This window comes from Heteronotia binoei, chromosome 11 (genome assembly GCF_032191835.1).
Source record: "Heteronotia binoei isolate CCM8104 ecotype False Entrance Well chromosome 11, APGP_CSIRO_Hbin_v1, whole genome shotgun sequence".
NCBI classification, from domain to species: Eukaryota; Metazoa; Chordata; class Lepidosauria; order Squamata; family Gekkonidae; genus Heteronotia; species Heteronotia binoei.
This window is the reverse complement of record NC_083233.1, coordinates 46429721-46446791: the sequence shown is the minus strand read 5'-3', so window position 1 is coordinate 46446791 and position 17071 is coordinate 46429721. Positions and strand designations below refer to the sequence as shown.

The 17071-nt window shown below is 44.0% G+C and overlaps 1 protein-coding gene and 1 long non-coding RNA gene across 2 annotated transcripts in view; one reads left to right on the top strand and one right to left on the bottom strand.

Moving 5' to 3' along the window:
- GDPD2 (glycerophosphodiester phosphodiesterase domain containing 2) overlaps positions 1-17071 on the bottom strand; it is a 444005-nt gene that overhangs the window by 215368 nt on the left and 211566 nt on the right. The window lies entirely within an intron of this gene.
- The window catches only part of LOC132579745 (uncharacterized), a 138957-nt gene continuing 135100 nt past the window's right edge, over positions 13215-17071 (top strand). The window contains exon 1 of the long non-coding RNA XR_009555987.1: positions 13215-13291. This is a non-coding gene — a long non-coding RNA (uncharacterized LOC132579745). The remainder of the gene's footprint in view (positions 13292-17071) is intronic.

Sequence of the window (17071 nt, the reverse complement as noted above, 5' to 3'; positions counted from 1 at the left end):
GAATTCAAGTTAGAATAATGTGGCTGTAATCAAGTTTGAAAGTAGTGAGTCCCTATAGAATTGCCTTTCCCTCTCCCTCTTTGGAAGGACAAGCTACTAGTGTGTATGTATGCTAAGGTCTGTCACACCTCTTGTGTCATTTTGAACACATACAGAGGAGCAATAGAATGTAAAAGTACCTTTAGCGCAGGCAGATTCATAGATTGCTTCCCTTCCTGCAAAAGCTTTACCTTCCCTTCTGTAATCCTCAACCCTGACCTGGCCCCATCTCCTCTGTCCCTACTAGCTGATCTTCAAATGCTCCATTCTTACAGTGCAGAGCCTGCTTCCCCCCCCCCCCTCCCCACAACCTTAACGAGGCCTAACTCTGGCTGCTTCTCTTCCTGTGATCTGACTCTGATGTCCTGAACCTTCCTGTCAAGCACTTGCAGTTGCAACCTAGTGGGTCACATGTTAAGTGCCTGGAAGTTAACAGTGGCACTGTACAGATTGAAGGCCACCAATCTAAACAGTGAAGGCTTATCTTAAACTGAAAATGGTGGCAAGGAAGTGGGTGTGTGTTATAAGTTTGCTTTGGTTGTTCCAGCCATGTTTCCTGGTCTGGAGAGAGCTTCCAATACAAATAATGATATGTGGCAGCTCTGTCACTGCAAAGAAATGTTTGAAATGCAATAATATTTGTTGTTTAATGTAAACTTCACCCTTGCCTTACAGTGAACATAAAATCAGATAAAGCCAAAGCTGACTGACAGTTTTGAACCAAGTAACAGGGGGGAGGGGAACGGGGGATGAGAGACATGATGTCTGTTTTTCAGCAGGGGAAGGAAGGGCAATGAAAACTAAGGAGGAGGCAGGGGAGTCAGATTCAGAGAGAGCGGCAGTTCAAAAGGTGTAAAAAGGTTGCTTAAAGGGCAAAAAAATGATCAGAGATTTGAAGACCAGAAAGCTGCTACCGGCATATGTAAAATCTCCCTGGGACTATGTGAAAAATGATGATAGCGATCTTGAGAACAAGATAGTGTCACTTAGCAGGAAGCAGAGAAAGTGCAAAGACAGGAGCAGAACACAAAGGGAGAAGAGCCTATTCAGTGCCGTTCAAAGGCAAAGCCCAGAATTGATAGGGCATTTATATATTTGTTTAAATATTTATACCCCACTTTCCTCCCCAGTGAGAACCAAAAGTCACTGATATAATTCTCCCCTCCTCCTCTATCCTCAAAAGATCAACTCTGTGAGGCAGGTTTCGCTGAGAGGGTGCTTGATCCACAGTCACCCAGTGTGCTTCCAAGGCAGAGTGGTGGTTTGAATCCAGGTCTCCTATATCCCACTCAGGCACTCTAGTCACTGCATCATGCCCTCTGTCTCTGTGGGAGTTTTTTTGAGAGAGGAATATTAAGGCATAATGCTCATGCAGCATGATGGGACTCTCTCTCAGCAGCCTCTTTCTGCTTCCTTTTGCAGGGTTGCTGTGAGGCTGAGGAGGACTTGCTGAGGGCTCAATCCATCATGGGTTCAGTTGAGTTTGCCTTCAGTGAGGGTCAAAACAGGATGAGACCTGGAAGATCTATGAACTGGTTTTCAGCACAAATGTTGAAATAGCTTCAGGAAAGGGATGTGATACTGCTTTACAGATGATGGATTTAACTATTTGCAGCTTTGATGCTTGTTGGTCTCAAATGCATTCCTCTTTCTTGTAAGGCCTGGGGTTTTTTTTGGGGGGGGGGCAGATGGATTTTCCCCTCCCAGTGGAATGAGCAGTAGCTCCAAGCCATTTGAGGTCTGTAAAACTGTGTGGAGGGCGAGAGTCATGCTCTCTCCTCTCATGCCACAGCGAGGTCTGAAGTGGGCCCAGTATGATTGCTGCTGAACAAATTAAAATGTGTTAAAGACATCCTACCCTGTATCTAACTCAGCTGTTTCACCAGTGCCCCCTCCCACTACAGACTCCCACTCTGCCCCTTATGCTGTTTCTGAGAGTCCCCTGATCTCTCTCCCCAGCAATAAAATGTCAGGGGCTCAGTGGGCTGCAGGGGGAAGGGGTAATCATAGCCAGGCCTGATTCAGGAAATATCTGGGGACTTTGGGGGTGGAGCCAGGAGCAAGGTTGTGACAAGCACAATTGAACTCGGAAGGGAGTTCTGACTATCACATTTTAAAAGGACCACATTCCTTTTAAATGCCTTCCTTCCACTGGAAATAACAAGAGGACAGGGGCACCTTCTTTAGGGGCTCTTAGAATTGGACTCCCTGGTTCAATATTTTTGAGGAGAGGTGGCAGATGCTATGCTGAAAATTTGTTGCCTCTGTATCAAAAAAACAGCCCCTAGAGCCCCAGATATCCATGGATTAATTCTCCATCATACCCTATGGAGATCAGTCTCCATAGTGAATAATTGAGAGCCCAACAGAAATTTCTCTCCCCCCCCCCCTGCTTTCTGATAGCCCTGAAGTGGAGGGAGGGCCTTCAAACCGGAGGATTCCCTGCCCCCAACTGGGGATTGGCAACCCTAGGTAATCAGCAGACAATGGTCTTTAGACCATTGAATTTTGGCCTAGACTATACATGCAGCAGAATGAGATGGTAGAATCTTAAAGTGGTAAACTGGGCTGTGACTTTAGACTGTAGATGAGGAGAGTAATCTTTTAGCATCTTCCATGTAAACATTCCTTGCAGATCAAATAGCCCATCAAACCTTGACATTGCCCTTAACAACCTGCACTAGTTTTCCTGTAGCAAGCAGAGAATTACTGCCTTAGGTGATGTTTGGAAACTGGAATCTCTCACTTGCAGTGTGAAATGGTGCCACCTGCCCTATCATTTTAGCACTCTGCTGCCTCATTACCACCTGAGTGTGAGTTGGCTCCGCTTGAGCTCTGATGGAATGGATTGGATAGAAGCTGTTCCATTCTTTTGGCCAGTTCGGGAAATTTGACTTGCTTCTTTCTAATGTTGTAAGGAATTTGAAATCTGGATAACGGCTTGGCTTGCCAACTTAGTAGAAGAATCCATGCCTGGTGAAGATGTGGTATGTGTGTATCTGTTTTTCAGTGGCCAAAAAGCAGGTTGCAAGGACTTTCCCTCTTAGCCATTTTCCTAGGGTTTTTTTTTCTTTTTTAAAGTGATAGGCTCTACATCAGCCTCCAGCTTGGCACTGTTGTAGCTTCACTCCTCAGGCTAGCTCTGGGCTCCTTCCTTTGACCAAAAGGGATCCATCCAGTATCTGATTTTTTAAAAAGTTTGAACAGTGCATCCATAATATTTACACTTTCAACAGAAATTGCATTTAAAGCTGCCAACTTTGGTTCTGGACATATTGGGACTGAAGCCTGTGGGAGGATGGATTTGGGAAGGTGCAGGAACTCAGCAGGGCATTATTTATTTATTTATTTATAAATTAAACTTTTAAATTGCCTTCTCCTGTATACACAAGGCTCGGGGTGGGGGGAGCAATAAAACTCATTCATAAATTAATAAAAAACAGTTCAGAAAAGATAAAGTAATACACATTTCCAGATATCAGTAAGAACTTCAGATTGCAACACTGCCTCCCGGGGGGGGGGCAGAAAATGAGGGGGAGTGCCAGATGGGGTGGAGCCCATTGCTGTCCTCAACCCAAAGCCTGGTGGAACATCTCTGCCTTGCAAGCCCTGTGCACTTGGTCCTGTAGGGGGCAGATGTTATTTGGCAGAAAGTTCACCAGGTCAGAGCCTGGGCTGAAAAGGCTATAGATTAGAGTAATGCTACAGAGTCTACTCTCCAGAGCAGCCATTTTCATCAGGGGAATTGATCTCTGTAGTGCAGAGATAGGGTTGCCAAATCTTACCTTGGCTCCAGTGGAGGATCAATCTCATGCACACTTTGTGTGTGTAGTGTGATGATGTCACTCAGAAGTAATGCCATCACACTGGGCATGTTGCGCCAAGGATGCTCTAGCATTCGGGGTATAAAACTGTGGTACCATAGAGTTTTAACCTGAATGCTAGAGCATCCCTGGAGCGATGTGCCCAGTGCAATGACATCACTTCTGGGTGATGTCATCACACTGGGCATGCCGCACAATGATGGAGCTCTTTAGGGGTGGGGATCCCCCCAGTGGCCAGCTCCATGCTGGCAGGTTGGAGGCCTCCAAACTGAGGAAACACCCCCACGGGAGCTTGGCAGCCCTATGCAGAGATCAGTTGTGATTCTAGGAGCACTCCACACCCCAGTTGAAATGAGATGAAATGAGACCTTATAACACAGTTGGTTTAATTAACCATGTGAGATTCTTGATTTCTAAGATTGCACACAAGTGTGTGTGTGGGGTGGGGTGGGGTGGGGGGAACAGGAGACTTGTTATTTGTTTCTTGAAAATGGGGGTATTTGTGCTTGCAGGGTTTTGTTGTTAGATTGTATGCTCTGAATGTAAAATTTTAAAGCTTAATTTCCACAAGAAATGGAGTAGGAAATCGACTGCCAAATTTCAGGCATCTGCTTCCGTAATCTGTTCCATAGCATTTTGTGAATTACCTTTTTGTGCCATCAAATAGCTCAGATGCTCTATTTCCTGCCAGTAAAAAAGAATATAATAAATGCAGGCAAACAGATTTCCATTTGCACAAAGGAGCGTACATTTTGGGATGCTGGTCTGGATTCCTGGTTTCCCTCTGTTCACATTGGTACATCTAAAAGACTGTTTAGACTGTTCCTAAATTTGTGAGTGTTTTGTTTTCTCCCTGCATGGGAAGAACGTGTTTAGAATGTGGTAAAATCTGGCCCTGGTTTGTCAGGAAATATCTACCCTAGCATTGCAGTAAGTAGACATTTGGCATCAGATACAGACGAGATTTGAATGTTTTTGAATGAAAAAGGCAAGAAGACTGCAAGAAGCAAATAGATCTGAAAATGACAGGGAGGGAATTTTTTCTTTTTGTGTGTGGGGGGGAATCTGAGAATGATGCCCATTAAGGACTTATGTGGAAATGAGTAATGCATAATGGCAAAATCTTGCAAATGAATGATCCTTTGTTCAAAAGTAATATGTTGTGGCTGAAAGACCAGGCAGTAAAATAGTCCAAAGCTCCAACTACAAACAAGGTGTGGAGGAGGTCCTCCTTTCAGTCCATTTCTCCAGGCCTGAGTCATGAATTACTGCTGAAAATTAATTTGCCCTGTCAAATTTCAAATGCTCTTACTTGCTGTATTCATTGAATTTATAATTGTGAAGGCCCTGATTTTTTCTGTGTTGCACTGCTGTGCTGGTCCATGGGGTTATACACTAATTATTTTATTTTTATTGCTTTATTGCTATAATAAAAAAGTGGGTGGTGCATGCCAATCACAAAAGCAGTGAAACCGCTTGACCCACAGACAAGGTTTCTAATACTTAGAAGCCTGACAGGTAGGCAGAAAAATATGACTGCTGATTTAGCTGAAAGAAGACTCCTTCCCACAAATGCCCTCATGAGGACCAAGAATACATCAGGAGGAGTGGAATATTTACTTACTTCAGTTATTTACTTATGACATTTATAGTCTGCCTTGCTTGTTAAGGCTCAAAGTGGATTACAGAATTAGAAGACAATGCCATAAAGACAGTATACTGTGTACAGAGAGCCAGTGTGGTGTTTTAGAGTGTTGGATTAGGATCTGGGATTCCCAGATTTGAATTGTTTAAAATATTTTTAGGATACCTCTTGAAAAATTGTTTCAACAGGTGTAGGAGAACATTCAGGCTATTCAGGCTGTTTCATTCAGGCTATTTCCAATTTTGGAACACTTTTTGAGTGTCAAATTTTGAAGAGATTTGGGATTGGACCCCTCCTCAGATTATGGTATGTGCTACTCTTTGGGTGACTTGGGCTAATTGATCTATCCCAATCCAGCCTACTTCAGAGGGATGCAGAGCTTTTTTTGTAGCAGGAACTCATAAGAACATAAGAGAAGTCATTTTGGCATGGCCCATCCAGTCCAACAATCCGTGTCACACAGTGGCCAAAAAACCCAAGTGCCATCAAGAGGTCCACCAGTGGGGCTAGAAGCCCTTCCACTGTGCCCCCACCAAGCACAAGAATACAGAGCATCACTGTCCCAGACAGAGAATTCCAACAATAAACTGTGGCTAATAACCACTGATGGACCTCTGCTCTATATGTTTATCCATTCCCCTTTTGAAGCTGTCTATGCTTGTAGCTGCCACCACCTCCTGTGGCAGTGAATTCCATATGTTAATCACCCTTTGGGTGAAGAAGTACTTCCTTTTATCCGTTCTAACCCGACTGCTCAGCAATTTCATTGAATGCCCACGAGTTCTTGTATTGTGAGAAAGGGAGAAAAGTACTTCTTTCTTTACCTTCTCTATCCCATGCATAATCTTGTAAACCTCTATCATGTTACCCCACAGTCTACATTTCTCCAAGCTAATGAGCCCCAAATGTTTTAACCTTTCTTCATAGGGAAAGTGTTCCAACCCTTTAATCATTCTAGTTGCCCTTTTCTGCACTTTTCCCAATGCTATATCTTTTTTGAGGTGCAATGACCAGAATTGTACACAGTACTCCAAATGAGGCCGCACCATCGATTTATACAGGGGCATTATGATACTGACTGATTTGTTTTCAGTTCCCTTCCTAATAATTCCCAGCATGGTGTTGCCTTTTTTTTTAAAACAAAAATGGGTACTTTATTGTAGCTTTCTAAGACGTTACATGTCATTCAAAATAAACAATAAATGATAGTTACAAGCGTATACGTTTTCAGGTTTACTTTGTAAAGTTGTAAGACTAACCATGTTGTCTATTATAGAACATTGGCCTTTTTTATTGCAACCACACGCTGTCTTGACATTTTCAGTGAGTTATCTACCATGACCTCAAGATCTCTCTCTTGGTCAGTCTCTGCCAGTTCACACCCCATCGACTTGTATTTATAGCTAGGATTTTTGGCCCCAGTGTGCATTACTTTGCACTTGGCCACATTGAACCTCATCTGCCACGTTGACGCCCACTCACCCAGCCTCAACAGATCCCTTTGGAGTGCCTCACAATCCTCTGATTTTCATCATATGCAACTCCTTTGCATATTAGGTCATACCCCTCTGATGTAGCCAATCCTCCAGAGGTTACAGGCTCTTAGTACAGAGCCTACTGTAAACTCCAGGAGGATGGGCTACATCAGGGGTGTGTGGCCTAATATGCAAAGGAGTTTCTTCTACAAAAAAAGCCCTGGATGTAAGAGATGTAATGTGAGAAACCCCATGCATGCATACCACGCTGAGCTTTTTGAAGGAGGGGTGGGGTATATAAGTGGGGAAGGAATCCTGGTGATATGTCTCAGTCTTTGTAGGGTCCTCCTTCTGTCTTGAGGCATTCCAGTACCTTATGAAATAACAAACTGGAATGATTTCAGATCATCTGTGCTCCCAAAAGGATAGATTCACACAAGCACAAGTCCTGTGAAGAGTATTTTTTTCTTCAGATCAGTGGGTTGGATTTTACTGATCATTGCTGAGATGGAAGATGTTTTTCTGCCTATTCCCCCTTATGTGTTTCCCCCTTAAGTGATCCCCAAGAACAGCATGTTGGGAGCACTTGGGGTTGCACTGGGAGGGGCAAGCTGGGTAAGTCATGCTCTGCTAAAGGAAGTTGTTCTGTCTTCAGTAAGATGATGGCAGGCACACAGAACATAAGAACATAAGAGAAGCCATGTTGGACCAGGCCAATGGCCCATCCAGTCCAACACTCTGTGTCACACAGTGGCCAGTGTGTGTGTGTGTGTATACACACACACACAAACATATATATATATACACACACACACACACACACACACACTGTGGCTAATAGCCACTGATGGACCTTTGCTCCATATTTTTATCCAATCCCCTCTTAAAGCTGGCTATGCTTGTAGCTGCCACCACCTCCTGTGACAGTGAATTCCACATGTTAATCACCCTTTGGGTGAAGAAGTACTTCCTTTTATCCATTTTAACCTGACTGCTCAGCAATTTAATTGAATGGCCACGAGTTCTTGTATTGTGAGAAAGGGAGAAAAGTACTTCTTTCTCTACTTTTTCCATCCCATGCATAATCTTGTAAACCTCTATCATGTCACCCCACAGTCGACGTTTCTCCAAGCTAAAGAGCCCCAATCGTTTTAACCTTTCTTCATAGGGAAAGTGTTCCAACTCTTTAATCATTCTAGTTGCCCTTTTCTGCACTTTTTCCAATGCTATAATATCCTTTTTGAGGTGCAGTGACCAGAAGGAACTTTAGTCTTCTTCATTGCTTGTTACTGTGGTCCTAGGTGGGGAGCTATTTGGCTCATTGAAGAAAGCCACATGCTCATCTGTAACAGGTCAAATAATTCCTTCTTCAGACAGTTTATGTTTGGATAATGGCACTGAGGTAAGACCTGTACCTCCTTCTGCATGCATGCCATGGCTCCATTCAGAGTAGGAAGAGTATTGCAGGGGAAGAGAGGAGAACACTTAGAACACCCAGGACAGTGATGGGCGTTCACAGGGTGAGTTTGGGGTCTCCACCCTGTAATCTTGTGGAGATGTACGTTAAATGCATCAAACTGAAATGATTGCTTCAATGACCCTTTTTTGGGGGGAAAGTGGACCACATCTGGTTTATTTGTGAGGAAGCTTTGTTCTAATCTAGAAGAAGGACACATTGCTGCTGGGCATCTGAAAATGCCTTTTCTCCTTTAGTATAATACAACACTTGGCCTTCTGGAATAAGAGCAACCCAGTGTGGAATGGTAGCAAGAGGAGCCTGGCAGCCGCATGCCTACTAGCTCACAACATAAGGTCGAGCTGATTAAGCTGGGCTGCTGAAAATCCAGCACCTAGACAGTTGCTTCTGCCTCTCTGCAGTAAGGGACGCTCTCTCTGCGTGCATCTTTAAGTGTGAGCTGTCACAAGTGATGCAGTTGCTGTTTGCAAAAAATGATCTACAGGTAGGAGTGGTTGGCATCACAGTGAAAAATGCTGCAGTCACCGACAATTGCAACCCAAGGCTGCATGACTCATGTCTGCATCAAAGTGCTTCCTGAGACAAGGAGAAACATTTTAGCAAGGAATACAGAGTGTCTTCCTCCTTCAGTGTCTCCTTGTAGGTCTGGTGAGGTGAGGAGATCAACCAATGTTCCTGGCATGGGAGCCTTGAAGAACAAGAGAGAAGGAGGGATTCCTGGGGGCCTTGACTATGTTAATGGAAGTTTCTTCTTTTCACTTTGACTGTACAGTTGAGGCAGGGAGGAAGAAGAGTGCAACTCTTGCCTGTTGAACTGAGCCCCGGGGAACTAGATTCCAGTAAGGAAGAAGTGCTTCAGGATCCCCATCCCCAAATGCAGACTCTTAGACAGGAGACAGGTATCTGGAAAACAACGTGGGAACAAGGATGGAATAAAAATCCACAGTCTGTCTTTGTGCTGACTTTCCTGCAAAAAAATGCTGTCAAGCTGGTTGATTGTTTTTCTTTGATTTGGGGAGGACAGGACTCAGGGGCATATGGATGGGTATCTTCAGGCATTTCAATGTATTGTTTGAAGGTATTTCCTTGCATAGCTTGGACTTGTGTGTTTAACCTGCCATAAGCCATTGAGGCAGAAATCAAGATGCATCACTGCACATCTGAAGTCCCTTTAATGATCTCTCTGATCCGCCAAGAGGTGCCGTCAGCTATTTACTCTTGGAGCCAATACTGTGTTGCGTAGAAGAGACTGAGGTATAGTCTTTGGCTGCCTTTTGCTTGGGGGGCTTCTTTTCTGTCTGTGCAGGAACGTTGCACATTATTGATGGGAAACAACACTAGAAATTAGTGTCATCAATAAATGTATAGTGCGGAGGCAGGGCCTTTGGGCACAGCTTTCCACAGTTCATTAATACTGCACTGCTCAGAGGTGAAGTGAGAAAATCAGACAGTTTTGCAGTCAAAACAAGCTGCTTCTGACCTTTCTCAAGTTGCTTTTAACCTGGGTTGATTCTGTTGGTGGTGGAGAATGGCACATGTCCTAGTTTTCTTTCTATTGTATGTCTGGCCCATGAAAGATATATTGGAAAGGGCATTGCATGTCTGATAACATCTCACTTGGCAAATGTAAATATGAATACATGAAACTGCTATATACAGAGTCAGGCCCCTGATCTACCAAGGTCAGTACTGGCTACTCTGACTGGCAGTGGCTCCGTAGGGTACCAGATTGAGGTTCTGCCATCAGCAACTGCCTGGTCCTTGGAAACAGAGGCTGAATGTGGGACTTCCTGCATGCAAAGCGGATGCTCTGCCACTGAGCTGTAGCCTTGCTTCCAAAAGGGTGGAATCAGGTGATTGTTTCCTTTTTGCTTTGTGTATTTCAGCTGTATTTTGTGTTTCAAGCTATAAGGTAAAAGCTGAATTAAAACCTGAATCTCTCAATTTAAAAATCAATATCAATGGATTCTATGGCATTATAGCTCACTGAGGCCCCTCCCATCCCCAAAACTCCAGGCATTTCCCAGTCCGGAGTTGACAACCCCATGATCAGAGTGTCAGATTATGATCATGGAGTGCAGAGTTCGTCCCTGCTTACCTGTGAACCTTATGGGATGATCTTGCACCGGTTGCTCCCTTTCATTTTCAGCCTAATGGTGTAAGACCTATACCTCCTTGTTTTGAAGGAAAAATGGAAGGAGGGACAGGTATTTGTTTGTTAGTTTATAGTCCACTGTTCTCACTGAGACCATGGCCACCGCCCTGAGTACCTTGGAGGATGGGATGGCAAGAAATGTCATAGATGTGTTCTGCCATGCCTAAAACTTTTGGACTCCTTTCCTAGCCAGTGCTGCATGCAGTGAGTTGCTTTGCTTTACAGCATGACAGCTATGCAAATGCCTTAGTGACAATAATCACACTGGTAAACAATAATAGTTTACAAGGTCTCTTGTAGTTAACGTTGTTGTCAGCATTTAGGATGGCCCTGTCTCAGAAATGCATGCAGGATCTAGGAAATGGCTTGTTTTACAAGTTTAAGATTTAAATTATTTCTCCAAGACTCCAAATGACTTTGCTTCTGTCCTGAAACCTGGAGTTGGTTCACATATGTGTGTTCCTCTTTCGGTGACCTGCCGGTGCAGTTCTAGTGCTGCAGATAGACAGCTTGTATCAACATAGCCCAACTGGCCAGGACAGCCAGTTTGCCCCACTGGCCCTTTGCCCCACAGGCCAGGACAGACAGTTTGCACGTTCAGTTACAAGCCATCCCATGTATAGTCAGTAACCACGTGCAAAATGATTCTCTGTGCATCAATTCCTGGAGATCAGCCCTGCAGCCTTGTGTGTTGTGATTAGTGAGGGGGAAGCAAGTCTCAGACAAGTCCTTCACATGCACTGCTTTTGCAACTTGCCTGTGTTCAGGATTTGTTTATTTTTAGACATTGCTTGCCTTCACAAGTGGGGTCAGCCGGAGAAGAGCGACTGAGCCTCAAGAAGAAAAAAAGTATCACTTTATTTTATACACTTATCAGACAGCTTGGCTTTTGCTCTTCTCTGTTTACTAAGAACCAGACAGGTATGAACCGTGGACTTGCATAGGCTTTGGGAGTGAATTAGATCCAGACACTGAGATGTTACAAAGGCAGCACTTGTGGGATGGGTGACCTGACCAGTGCCTGCCATCCTGTTTTTTGCACTTGACCTGTGTTCATTTAGAGACTTTACATGATAAGACAACCTGTGTAGTCTTGTGGTTAGAATGTTGGATCAGGATCTGGAAGACCCAGTTTTGAATTCCCGCCCCTTGTGCCATGGAAGCATGCTGGTTGACTGTAGATCAGTCACTCTCAGCCTAACTTTCCTGTTGTTGAGAGGATAAAATGGAGGTAAGAAGGATGTTGAATGATGTTGAAAGCCACTTCGGGTCCCCTTTGGGCAGAAAAGCAGGGTATTAAATATCCAGATATCTAGATCAAAGCCCTGTATCATTTGGAACCAATGTGCCTGAAAGACTGCTTACTCCTTTATGAACCTGCCAAACCATTCTTCAGAGGCCTTGCTTCAGGTGCCCCTTGGGCCTCCTGAGATTAGACAGGTGGCAACCCATGAAAGGGCCTTCTTAGTCATGGCACCAAAGTTCTGGCACTCTCTTCCCAGGGTTATTCGCCTGTCCCCTTCTATTGCCATTTTCTACCAGTGGATGGCATTCCTTCAAAGATCCTTCCTTCCTGACCAATGTCTTTGTGTTTTGTATGCATTTTAACTAGGGTTGCAAATTGCGTGTGTTAAGTGCCATCAAGTCACTTCTGACTTACAGCAACCCTATGAACTTATGGCCTTCAAAACCTCCTATTCTTAACAGTCTTGCTCAGGTCTTGCAAGCTGAGGGTCATAGCTTCCTTTCTTGCCTCCATCCACATTGGATCTTCCTCTCTCCCTGCTGCCTTCAACTTTTCCCAGCATTATTGTCTTTTTCACTGACTCTTGGCTTCTCACAATGTGGCCAAAGTAGGATAGCCTCAGTTTAGACATTTTAGCTTCCAGGGCTAGTTCAGGCTTGACTTGATCTAGAACCCACTGATTTGTCTTTTTGGCAGGCCATGATGTCCATGATGTTCTTCTCCAACACCACATTTCAAATGAATCCTCTTTCTTCTCATCACCTGTTTTTTACGGTCCAGCTTTCATACCTATACATATAATGGGGAATACTATGATATGAATTACCTTGATCTTGGTTGCAGCTGTATGGAAGTGCATGTCTCTGTCTCCACTTTGCCTTTGTTTCACTCACACGTTCCTCACTCGAGGGATTCCCATGTAAACAACAAAAATGAGACCAAAAAGTTTGGGGTTTGCTACCTGGATTATCCTGGTGCCATGGGAGTCCCCCCTGCATCTTGTTTCTCTTTGCAAATTGAAACTGAAGTCCTAGTCAGGCAGACCTCTGAAATGGATGGTGCCTGGCTGTGCTGCAGTACTGTAAGAAGGGAGAGAAGTCCCATGGCAAACAGTTGCTTCTGGGGAGCAAAACTGACATGGAGATGCTTGTTTTAGCCTGGTTCTCAGCCTCTAATCTGGTTTTGCTTCCAGCTGTGAAAATTGGAGTGGCTGAAATGTCCATGCTCTGTCCTTTGCCTCCAGTGATGTCAAGAAATTTTATGGCTCGCATAACAAGCTGTCTTAGCAGCATTGCACTTTTCAGAGTTAGTGGCAATTTCCTGGTTTCTAATGGCCAAAATATGTTTGTGTTTAGGGGAGAGACGGAAACTGTAAAGGTGCTTTCTGGGGATGTGTCTCGCTGCCACCCATGATCCCGATGCTCCCTAATGTAAGTCTGCTTTTTTTTTTTAAATTGAAACATTTAATTTGGGTGTGAAATGCTGCTTGTCGAGGTGGGGACAGAGTTTTCATGTCATCTGAAGCAGCAAAACCTCTCCAACCCCACCATGTTCTGTCAAGCTTTTCAGCAGGTCCCTTTAATACTAGTTTGATCTGCAGCAGTTTTCGGGCGACTTTCCTTTATCTCCATGGCAGGAAATGCTTCATTAAATCTCTATGAAAGGGACAGGCTATTGTTTTGCCCTGTCTTACCCTCCTTATGAGCAGATATCTGCACTTGTGAGAAATTGATCCATATTTGACCAAAGTAAGGTGCAAGAGATTCTAGTGCTCAAGACCCTATGGGAATACCAGCTTCCAAATGCCTGTCTCTGGTCTGCTAAGATTTGGTAATTACGCCATGGTAGGGAAGATATCTACTCTGCATGTGCTTAAGGCCTTGTTTGGCCTTGCTTTGTACATCCCAGGCTGGGCATTTGAAAATGGATGCCCGGACTGAGTCGTGAGCCTGCAATAAATTAAACCCCATGTTGATGGAGGAAGGCTGCCCGCTTTCTGCCCCAAGGGAAGGCTTTTTTCATGGAACAGCATGAAATCATACAAATTCCTCCACATCCCACAGACCAAACCAGTTCTTTACTGTTTGTAAAAGTAAGGATGCGCCTATCAGTCTTGAACAGGCCAAGTTAAGATGACCGAGGTTGCTGTGGATTAACACTGGAAGGGCAGATTGGTTTCTGTGCTTTGGTTTTTATCCTTTACTTATTGAAGGCATTTCTAACCTGTTTTTCTCCAACAGCAGACTGAAGGCAGCTAACATTATCTTAATCCCACCCCATTGCAACTTACATCAGAACAGATAAATCAAAGACCAGACAGATCATCTCTACAAATCTGATGCTTGTTGTGGTTTTGCTTCTGGTGGATCCAAGATCACTTGGGTCAGCTGCAGCTGTAGGGGTGGCCAAGGCTATTAAATCTCCCTGTAGGAGCCAGCCATGAAAACATGCAGGCCCCACTCAAACCCTTCGTAATGTTTCCGCCTCCCAAACAGAAGCCTTCCAATTCCTTTCCCAGACTGTCCCAGGACATCCAGAATCTTGTCCCCTTGAAATGCTTTTTACCGTACCTGTCTTTCCACCCCTTGGCATAGTTAAGATTAAATGTTTACCTTTTCACATCCATAATAGATGTAATTAATGATCTGAGATGCCAATTATGTGGGTGTTTAATGAGAGCTTTGGGGGTGAGCTGTGTCAATTCAATTGTGTTTTTGTAATAGTTGTAAATCAGCCAGTTAGATTCAGGGAAGCCAGAGGGTGTATGTCCAACTATTTGTGATTCTCTATAGCTTTGCTTTCTTATGGCCAGAAAGATAAAAAAACACACAGGCTGTAATTCAGAGTGCACTTTACTGAGAGCAAGCCCCACTGAATAAAATGGGACTTACTTCTGAGTAAACCAGTTTGGGATTGGTATTCAGGTCTCAGATGCTGAATAATCAATAAAAGTTTTCTCAATCAAAGATATGTTTTATAACGATGGCACAACTCTTATTGTCAGGTTTCAAATGCAGGGTCATACAAGGAGACATGGCTTCTAAAACACGGGGAGGCGCACGGTTACCTAAATGCTGGGGATCTAGCACTTTGCCACATCAGTTAATTATTTTTACTGCCCCAAAAATAAAGCAACCCAGTTTTTATAGACACAGTCCCTGCCGTATCTTAACTTCTTCAAAAAGGCACAGATTTAGATCTTGGAAGCACAGTTGCTTAAAAGATGCCGGTTATTTCTCCCTTAGGCCAGTTTACTGAACTTCAAAGGATATTTAGAGGAACAAAATCCCAGATCCTTATGGTTGCTTAAAGGTAGGAAGCCTTACAAAAGGGCTCTTCATGTTAAAGTTTAAAGAATAAGAAGAATATATTTCTGAGAGAACTTAATCGGCTTCCCATGCTGTAGCCCTGGAAGGACAGAGAAGGTTCTGGTTCAAAGATTGCTTTACAAATGAACAGCAGTGAAAGGCGGGCGGGGGGGGGGGGGGCGGGCAGCTGTACCTGAAATAAGGTTTTTATGTTACTCTTGAAATTTGTGCTGTGGTTTTCCTCTTTTTGCTCTTCAGTTCATGGACAAATTAATTGTCACATGGCAGTCTGTAGTATAGCCAGGAGATCCTAGGATTTTTTGGCAGCCAGAAGCTCTACCTCTTTTGTGGTGAGCCAGGCTTTCAGTGGCCTGAGAGAATTCTGAGAGAACTGTGATTGACCCAATGTCACTCAGCTTGGCTTTATGTGGAGGAGTGGGGAATCAAACCCAGTTTTCCAGATTAGAGTCAGCCACTCTTAACCATGACACCAAACTGGCTCTCCTAGCTCATGGACAAACATAAGACAATGACCAGAGATGTGACATATTTATTTACTTTATGCATACCTTACTTTTGTCCTCAGTAAGGTCCCCGAAGTGGCTTACAATGTTCTCCCCTTCTCCATTTTACTCTTACAACAAACCTGTGAGGTAATGTGTGACTCAGCCCTAAGGCAGGCTTCCATGGGAAAGCAGAGATTCCATCCTGGGTCTCCGAGATGCTTGTCTAATGTCCTAACTACTACATCATGCTGGAAACACCATTCATATCACTTTGGGGGGAAGCCTAACAAAACAACAGAGCCTTATACAGCTGTCCTCTCCCTGCTTCCACCCCCCCCTCCAATATTAGTCCCTGTTGCTGAGTGAAAGTTTTAACCCCTCCTGCAGGAGGAAGGGTCTTTATTCATGAAACCAAGATGCTACCCTGGTGGTGGGAATGGCAGTTGCTTGAGCGGAAAGGAATAACTGAACGTTGAAAGAGGTAATGGTTTTTCACACACTCATCTCCCCGTAATACTAGGAGAGCACACCAAATTCAAACACAGCACAAAGGCTTGAAACGTGCTTGTCAATTTCACTTTTTCTGTCCTCAGTCAATTTCCCATTTGGTCCCTTTGTCTGAAGCCTAGGAATTCATGCTGCAGGGTAGCCTTTTCAGCAGACCAAATTCTTAAAATGGGTTGGAGATTGATCAGACGAAGGAGGCTAGAGGGAGGAACTGCATGATTATGGGCATGAATGGATAATCCACCTGTTTGTCTGTGAGTGTATAAGCGTGAGAGAGTGCCTGAGGAAGACAGAGTCAGGGGACCACAGCGGCTTCCATTGCTGTGCTGTCTTTTCTTTTGCTGAACTTGCATTTTAAACCTCTTGCCCTTCTCTTCTTTTTTCTCCTTGAAAGCTCTGCAAACTACTGTTGTTGCACTGGAATCCATTATTAAGAAAGCAAAAATGTAGGGCATAGTTTTCTTACATGCCAGCTGTCAGTAATGGATGAAGTGATAGAGCACAAAGAAGCTAAATGTGAAAACAAAGTCATTTCCAATTACATTAACTGTGGGAGGTGGGGGCAGAGACCGAGCATTTCTGATGGACTTCCATTGACATGTAATACAAAAATTAAAGGGAGACTGAAATGCTAATTGTAATGAAACCTTTATGCATTGCCCAGAACTGATTTTAGAAACTTGACATGCAGGCATGTAACACTACAGTTCTGTCTTTCACACGTGGCAGAAACTATTGAGGGAAACACTAAAGCTCATTAAGTGATACCTGGGAATCCAGTCTGATAGAAAACCTCTGCAAGTTGCATTCCTATGTAGATCCCTGGTGGAGGCTGCAAAATCACCGGAAAAATTCATTTCATTTCAAATAAGATATTTACAGTATCTGC